The 7,392-nt window shown below is 43.6% G+C and overlaps 1 pseudogene; it reads left to right on the top strand.

The window, feature by feature from the left end:
* The first annotated feature begins 1,219 nt into the window (after window positions 1-1,219).
* On the top strand, window positions 1,220-1,911 carry LOC129042096 (putative heat shock protein HSP 90-beta-3; annotated as a pseudogene).
* The last annotated feature ends 5,481 nt before the right edge of the window (window positions 1,912-7,392 follow it).

The raw sequence follows: 7,392 nt of genomic DNA, 5'->3' as shown, positions 1-7,392 counted from the left end.
AATTCAACATGAGATTTGGGCGGGGACACAGAGCCAAACCATATCAAATAATATCACAGGTACGTTCACTTTTAAAGACATTATGCTATTGTACACTTAATAGACTACAGTATAGTGTAAACATAACTTTTATATGACTGGGAAACCAAAATAAATTGTGTGACTCACTTTGTCATGGTGTTCTGGAACTGACCCTGCAATATCTCTGAGGTTTGCCTATAATTAATCGGCTATTTTTGTTGGGCATCAAATTAGTGCTGTGGATACAAAATTGATTGTCACTAATTCCTTTTCCTCACCCCATTGAGGGCCTCAAGTTTTAGAGGAGGAAAAGTCCAGCTTCCATATCTCAGAAAATAGGTTAAAATATTATAGAACCCTAAGTAATAGTTTAAAATATTAGTGATTACTGGCATCTGTACAATTATTTATGGTTTAATAAAGGTTTTCCATCATGGTCTTAGTCTGTTTTATGCTGCTACATCAAAATACCTGAGACTGGCTAATTCATAAAAAACAGGAATTTATTTCACACAGTTCTGGAGGCTGAGAAGTTCAAGATCAGGGTGCTGGCAGTTTCAGTGTCTGGTGAGGGCCTGGTCTTTGCTTCCAAGATGGTGCCTCATTTTTATCTCCTCCAGATGGGAGGAGTGCTGTTTCCCCACATGGCTGAAGGTGGAAGGGTAAAAGGGACGAACTCCCTCTGTAAATCTCTTTTATAAGGGCACCTAATCTCACTCACAAGGGAGGAGCCCCATGGCCTCATCACCTCTTAAAGCCTCTACCTCTTTTTTTTTTTTTTTTTTTTTTTGAGACGGAGTCTCCTCTGTGGCCCAGGCTGGAGTGCAGTGGCGCGATCTCAGCTCACCGCAAGCTCCGCCTCCCGGGTTCACGCCATTCTCCTGCCTCAGCCTCCCGAGTAGCTGGGACTACAGGCGCCCACCACCATGCCCGGCTAATTTTTTGTATTTTTAGTAGAGACGGGGTTTCACCGTGTTAGCCAGGATGGTCTCAATCTCCTGAACTCGTGATCCACCCACCTCGGCCTCCCAAAGTGCTGGGATTACAGACGTGAGCCACCGCACCCAGCCAAGTCTCCACCTCTTAATACTATCCCATTGGCAGCACGTGAATTTTGAAGGGGAAACATCCAAATCACATGATTTCATTTCAGCCTTGGACAATGAAGTTACACATGGATGTATCATATGACTAATTTTCTGGTGAGAGCAAAGAGCAGGTGGCCAACTCTGCTTTTGTGGACCGAGTGTGGAAGCGGGGCTTCAAGGTGGTCTCTATGACCGAGTCCATTGATGAGTACTGTGTGCAGCAGCTCAAGGAGTTTGATGGGAAAAGCCTGGTCTCATTTACCAAGGAGAGTCTGGAGCTACCTGAGGATGAGTAGCAGAAGAAAATGGAAGAGAGCAAGGCAAAGTTTGAGAACCTCTGCAAGCTCATGAAAAAAATCTTAGATAAAAAGTTTAAGAAGGTGACAATCTTCAATAGGCTTGTGTCTTCACCCTGTTGCATTGTGACCAGCACCTATGGCTGGACAGCCAATATGGAGCAGATCATGAAAGCCCAGGCACTTCGGGACAACTCTACGATGGGCTACATGATGGCCAAAAAGCACCTGGAGATCAACCCCAACCACCCCATTGTGGAGAAGCTGCAGCAGAAGGCTGAGGCTGACAGGAACAGCAAGGGCCGTCAAGGACCTGATGGTGCTGCTGTTTGAAACCGTGCTGCTTCTTCCTTGAGGATCCCCAAACTCACTCCAACTAGATTGATTGCGGGATCAAGCTAGGTCTATCGAGGATGAAGTGGCAGCAGAGGAACCCAGTGCTGCAGTTCCTGATGAGATTCTCCAGCTTTGAGGGCAATGAAAATGCGTCTCGCATAGAAGATTAGGAGTTTATACCTTGGGTCTTCATATAATGTCCCCACGGTTCTCACCGCAGCCTTGAGTGCCTTGTCCTACATGGCTCCCTCTGCTAATGTCTAGTGTTTTTTCCTCTCTTGTCCTTGTGTCTAAGGCAGGAAACAAGGGCCTCAGGCCCCATTCCCTCCCTTCTCTGACAGCAGGATTGGATGTTATGTATTGTGGTTTTATTGTTTGATCATTTTGTTCCGAATCTAAAGTATGCAAAATAAAGAATATGCTGTTTTTATTTAACAAAACCCAAAACATATGAGTGATTTTGTGAATAAAGACAAAAGTGTGTTCCTAAGTCCAGGGGCTCCCTTGATGTCACATGGTTTCTAGGTGGCAGCTCTCCACAGCACGCTGCCATCAGGAACACTTTCCAAACCTTCATTAGGTCCATCCTAGACTCATATAATCAGCCATAGAATTTCAAGTGCTTAACATTCCTCTGGTTTTTCTGTCTGAATTTTTCTGCATTTGAAAATGAGGGGGACTGCTACCTGGAATTATGAAGAGCTGGCTTCTAATTGAATGGGCTTAGAATGTTGAGTGCAGGGCAGATTTCAGCAGACAGTCAAAGTCAGAAGAAAGCTGAATTTAAGACCGGCTTTAGGATAAATATTTGTGATTCCTCAAGCAGTTCTTGTCTCTTAATGTATGGCATTTTCAAAATGCTTACAGTCTGTACCCTGATTGATGTTTATGTTTAAAGAAGTATAGAAATTGCCATCAGTACCTGCTGATCCCACCAGAATATTAAGCTAAACAGAGAAAATGTATGTGTTCACAGTTACAGGCACAATTTATAGTTCCTGGAATACAAGTTGATATCTACACAAAATAGATGTGTAAAGAGAGGAATGCTTTTTGATTATTGAGAGTGTTTTGCTTGTGCCATGTTTTTACCTGAAACTAAAGAGACATCAGTGTGTAATTTTCCTACAACTCTACAAGCCTAAGTATAATCTGAGGTAATGTGTGCACAAAGAGACCAAAAACCTGTGTTCTAGAAACTGGGCCTGGTAAAATAATACTATCAGGGACCTTATCCTAGAACTTATAATTTTTGTGGTAGCTGACAGACTTGGAGTCTAGGCTTATAGAGTGTTGTTTTGGTGACAACAAAAATGATGGAAGAAAAGATGCCTTTGGCTCATAACAAGCCAATTTCATTTAATATAAAGGTATTTTAGGCTGGGCACGGTGGCTCACGCTTGTAATCCCAACACTTTGGGAGGCCAAGGTCAGGAGTTCGAGACCAGCCTGATCAACATGGAGAAACCCCGTCTCTACTAAAAATACAAAATAAGCCAGGTGTGTTGGCACATGCCTGTAATCCCAGCTACTAGGGAGGCTGAGGCAGGAGAATTGCTTGAATCTGGGAAGCGGAGGTTGCGGTGAGCTAAGATCACGCCATTGCACTCCAGCCTGGGCAACAAGAGTGAAACTCTGTCTCAAAAAAAAAAAAAAAGTATTTTAGCCGGTTAAATATATTCACAAATTGATTTACACTTTAGAAGATCTGGCATATATACTTGAAACAATTTCTGACAACTATTCCCTCTCCTTCCAACTACAGGCTGTGCTTCTGCAATCTTTTTTTTTTTTTAATTATGATAAAATATACAAAACAATAAATTGACAGGCATTTTGGTTCACACCTACAATCCCAACACTTTGGGAGGCTGAGGCAGGAGGATTGCTTGAGGTCAGGAGTTTGAGAACAGCCTGGGCAACATAGCAAGACCCTATCTCTTCAAAAAATAAAAAAAGTTAGCTGGGTGTGGTGTTGCATGCCTGTATCCCAGCTACTCAGAAGGCTGAGGCAGGAGGATCTCTTCAGTTCAGGAGTTTGAGTTTGCGGAGAGCTATGTGTCACTGTACTTTAGCCTGGCAAGAGAATGAGACCATGTCTCAAAAAACAAAAACCCCAAAATTACCATTCTAACCATTTTTAAGTGTACAACTCAATGGTATTAAATATGTTCACATCTCCAATCTTGAGTTCTCTCGCTGTTTTGTTTAGGACTGACTTCCTTTCTTCTCTCTTAGTTTATTATTATTATTTTTTTTCTTGACTTCAGTTTTACCATTCCAACAAATAGGCAAAAAATTCTGAAGCTTGGTACAAAAGCGGAAAAAGAACGATAGGACTTGTGGAAAGCTATCTCCTCAGAAACTGGAGGAGTGAGCTGCTGGGGCCTTTACTTGTGCCCTGCCTTCTGCTGTGGTAGCAGGAGGACCCTCTCCTGGGCTGCAGTGAGGCTGGAGGGCTGGGCAGTAGTGGGAGGAGGAAAGGCATCGACTTCCCAGAAAAAGGTGGAAGCCTTTTCTGTTTCTACGGCAGGGTCGTCCTCAACCTTATGGAAGCTAAATAGACCTTTTTATGCCTTGGGACTCTTCTACTGCCAAACTCTAACCGATGGGCCCTCAGGTTCTATGGAGGAGGAGGAGAGGAAAAAGATGTTTAGTGTTGAAGGACTCTGATCTGAAAAGGACTGGAAGAAAGAGAAGGAGGGTTTCTATATCCTGAGGCGCAGGTGCTCGAACCCCAACATGACACAGGTCTGATAGTTGGCATAGGGCCTAAGATGCTTGGGACTGGCGAAATGCTTGTGCTGCTGCCTAGGAGTGGCTAGATCAGAGAGGATCCATCCATCTCAACCCCACAGCTTTAGGAAAGAGTAGAGTTATCATAACTTCAACATAGTTGGAAATTGATCTTAGAGAGAAATTTGCCAGCTGCTGGAGTATGGAGGCTCTCTGGTATTGCTTACATAGACAGAACGGGACTGAAGGCAGAGAGTCCTAGTCATATACTGAGATGAAAGCTCAACACACAGTGGCGAGATTTGGCAAGCCTCTGCCTTATGGAGAGCCCCTAAGCAGGAGAGCAAAAGGGAGTAGACAGCCTTGTTACACTGCATTGTGAACCTGTGGATTCTGGTGAAAGTCTCAGTAGCTCAAGAAATATTTCTTATAATTTGTCAAGATTAGAGAGAAATCCACTCCTGAATTCCTTAGCAGAAGTTGTAGATGGGCTTGGGTGAAGATTTCCGTTTCAGCATACAGTTTTTGCTTGCAGAGAGATTATTCAAATCAGCTGAAAAACCATTGAGCCTACCATGTGAAGGCAACTGCAGTGGACATTCAAGGGTGGGTAAGACAGGGTCCTTGCCTTCAGGGATTTTACAGGATAGTGTGGATAAGTGAGCATGGATACCTGTGTGATGGGATGGCATAAATGTTGCGAACTAATGTAAATGCACAGCACTGACTTTCTTTAAGACTTCATTTCTGGTATGGAGGCCATGTTAAGCCAATAAATGAAATAGAGTTATGAGGAAATCCACTAAGAAAATCACTAATTAATCAATTTATTTCAATATATATTGATCTTCCATGTACCAGGCACTAAGTCATTGAAAATCTAAAGAAAAATAAGCATGGTCCCTGTTCTTGCAAGGCTGCCACACAGGACGGGGAGACTGACAGCCATCAGCAATGCAGTATCAGGAGAGGCATCAGCCCCCCCTTTTTTGGGGTGGAATTTCCAGGACCACTTGGACACTGGAGCATCCTGATTAATAAAATCACTGAAGGAGAGGCACAACCCCATGGTGCTTGGGTAGACAGGATGAGGAAGGGCAGTGCAAAAAAGGGCAGGAAGGAAGATAATTCTCCAAGTGTCTGAACATGTCACCACCAATGCCCACTCTGTCATGTTGAAACCTCTCTAAGACAGCATGGTTAAAACTGAATCTCTTCTAAGTGGCCTGCGAATGTTTGCCAACCCTACAGTTGAACTCATCTTCCCCACCCTATTTATTTGCAGGATTATCACAGCTTGTCCATGCCTGGGAAGGCCAACAGGATATGGCTACAGCCCGAGTTGATTTCCATTCCCTCTGAAGTCCAACCAAGGGGTCAGGGAGATAGCCTTAGGGACCAGACTAGAGCCTCACCTGGCTGGCTGGTTGCTGAGTGCCACATCTGTTGCTTTCAGAGCAGCCGGGGGGAGTAGAATATCCTGGGCCTTCTAGCAACATAGTGGGCATCTTCACCAAGCATGTCTTGGCTCAGGCTATTATAACAATCCTATAAACTGGAGGCTTTAGTGGCAAACAGTTCTCTCTCACAGTTCTGGAGGGTGGGAAGTCCAAGATCAAGGTGCCAGCAGACATGGCATTTAGCGAGGGCTGGCTCCCTTGTTTGGAGACAGCCTTCTTACTGTGTCTTCATATGACTGAGAGAAAGAGAATCTCGTGTCTCCTCCTCTTTTTAAAAGGGCGCTGATACAATTTATGAGGACACCACCCTCATGAAATAGAGTTAGGAGGAAATCCACTAAGAAAATCACTAATTAATCAATTTAGCCTACCTCCTGATACCATTGTATTGAAGAGAAGGCTTCAACATATGAAGTTTGGAGGTTCACAAACATTCAGTCCCTAGCACAGCAGGCTGGAGTTTTGAAGTTCATGTTAGAATAGAGGTTAACCACGTGGGCTGTGACGTCATGCTGCCTCAGGGCAGATTCCCACTCTGGAAGTTGCCAGCCATTTAACTGTTGTCAGGTTTCTTGGCCTTGCCAAGTGTCAAAATGGAGATGTAAAAAACCCAAAATAATAATAATGCTGGGGGTGTTGGGAGATGTAAGTAAAAGAATGCATGTAAAGCCTTTAGCACAGTGTCTGTCACATGGTGCTTAATTATGTTAGGTTTATAAACCCTTTAGGGGGGTTCCCACCACCCAGGGATTGAGCAAAACCCTTGGAGTCCCCGGGCTGGTGTGGGAAATAGAAATACCACATGAATCGTATTGTAACTTGAGATGGTCTGATGGGCCACTTTCCCCTCTTTCAGACGAGGCTGAGTGGGATACAATTACCATTTCTTAGTTTTTTTCAACTTTAGCAGAAAGGGTATAATTTTAATAAGATGAAAGGAAGCTTGCAGGCTCCTGATAACAAAGACTATCACAGGCGACCCTTGTGTGTCTACAGCTTCTCAGATCATCTTGAGGAATCCAGATTAATGAATGTGCAGTAAAGGGATGACATTAGTGCATGCCAACAAGACCTCGCTTTCCCTATGGGGGGGATGAAGGAGGGGGAAAGGAACTCAACTTGAGTCCTTTTTCAATAATTCCTGCTGTTTAAATGGGGGTGGTGGTATACGTGTGTTTTAGAAAGACTTCTGTGAACATTCCTGAGCTCTATTCCACCAGGGTGGCAGCTCTGGTTTGTAAAACTGCCTGATAACAGTTTAGAGTTGACTTAGGGAAAAACCATATATTCCTAGCTCTGTTTTTGAAAGAGACCAAGTAAATGTTCATATTAGAGTTTAATTAAAATGTGCATACATATTATTCTCTTAAATAAGTGTTTACACTGGCCCCTTCCTTTCCCTTTATGTTCCAACTAAACAATACCAATATCTAACTTCTGTACTATTTTGGTTCA

Source organism: Pongo pygmaeus, chromosome 7 (genome assembly GCF_028885625.2).
Source record: "Pongo pygmaeus isolate AG05252 chromosome 7, NHGRI_mPonPyg2-v2.0_pri, whole genome shotgun sequence".
Taxonomy (NCBI): domain Eukaryota; kingdom Metazoa; phylum Chordata; class Mammalia; order Primates; family Hominidae; genus Pongo; species Pongo pygmaeus.
This window is presented reverse-complemented; position numbering and strand designations above follow the sequence as displayed.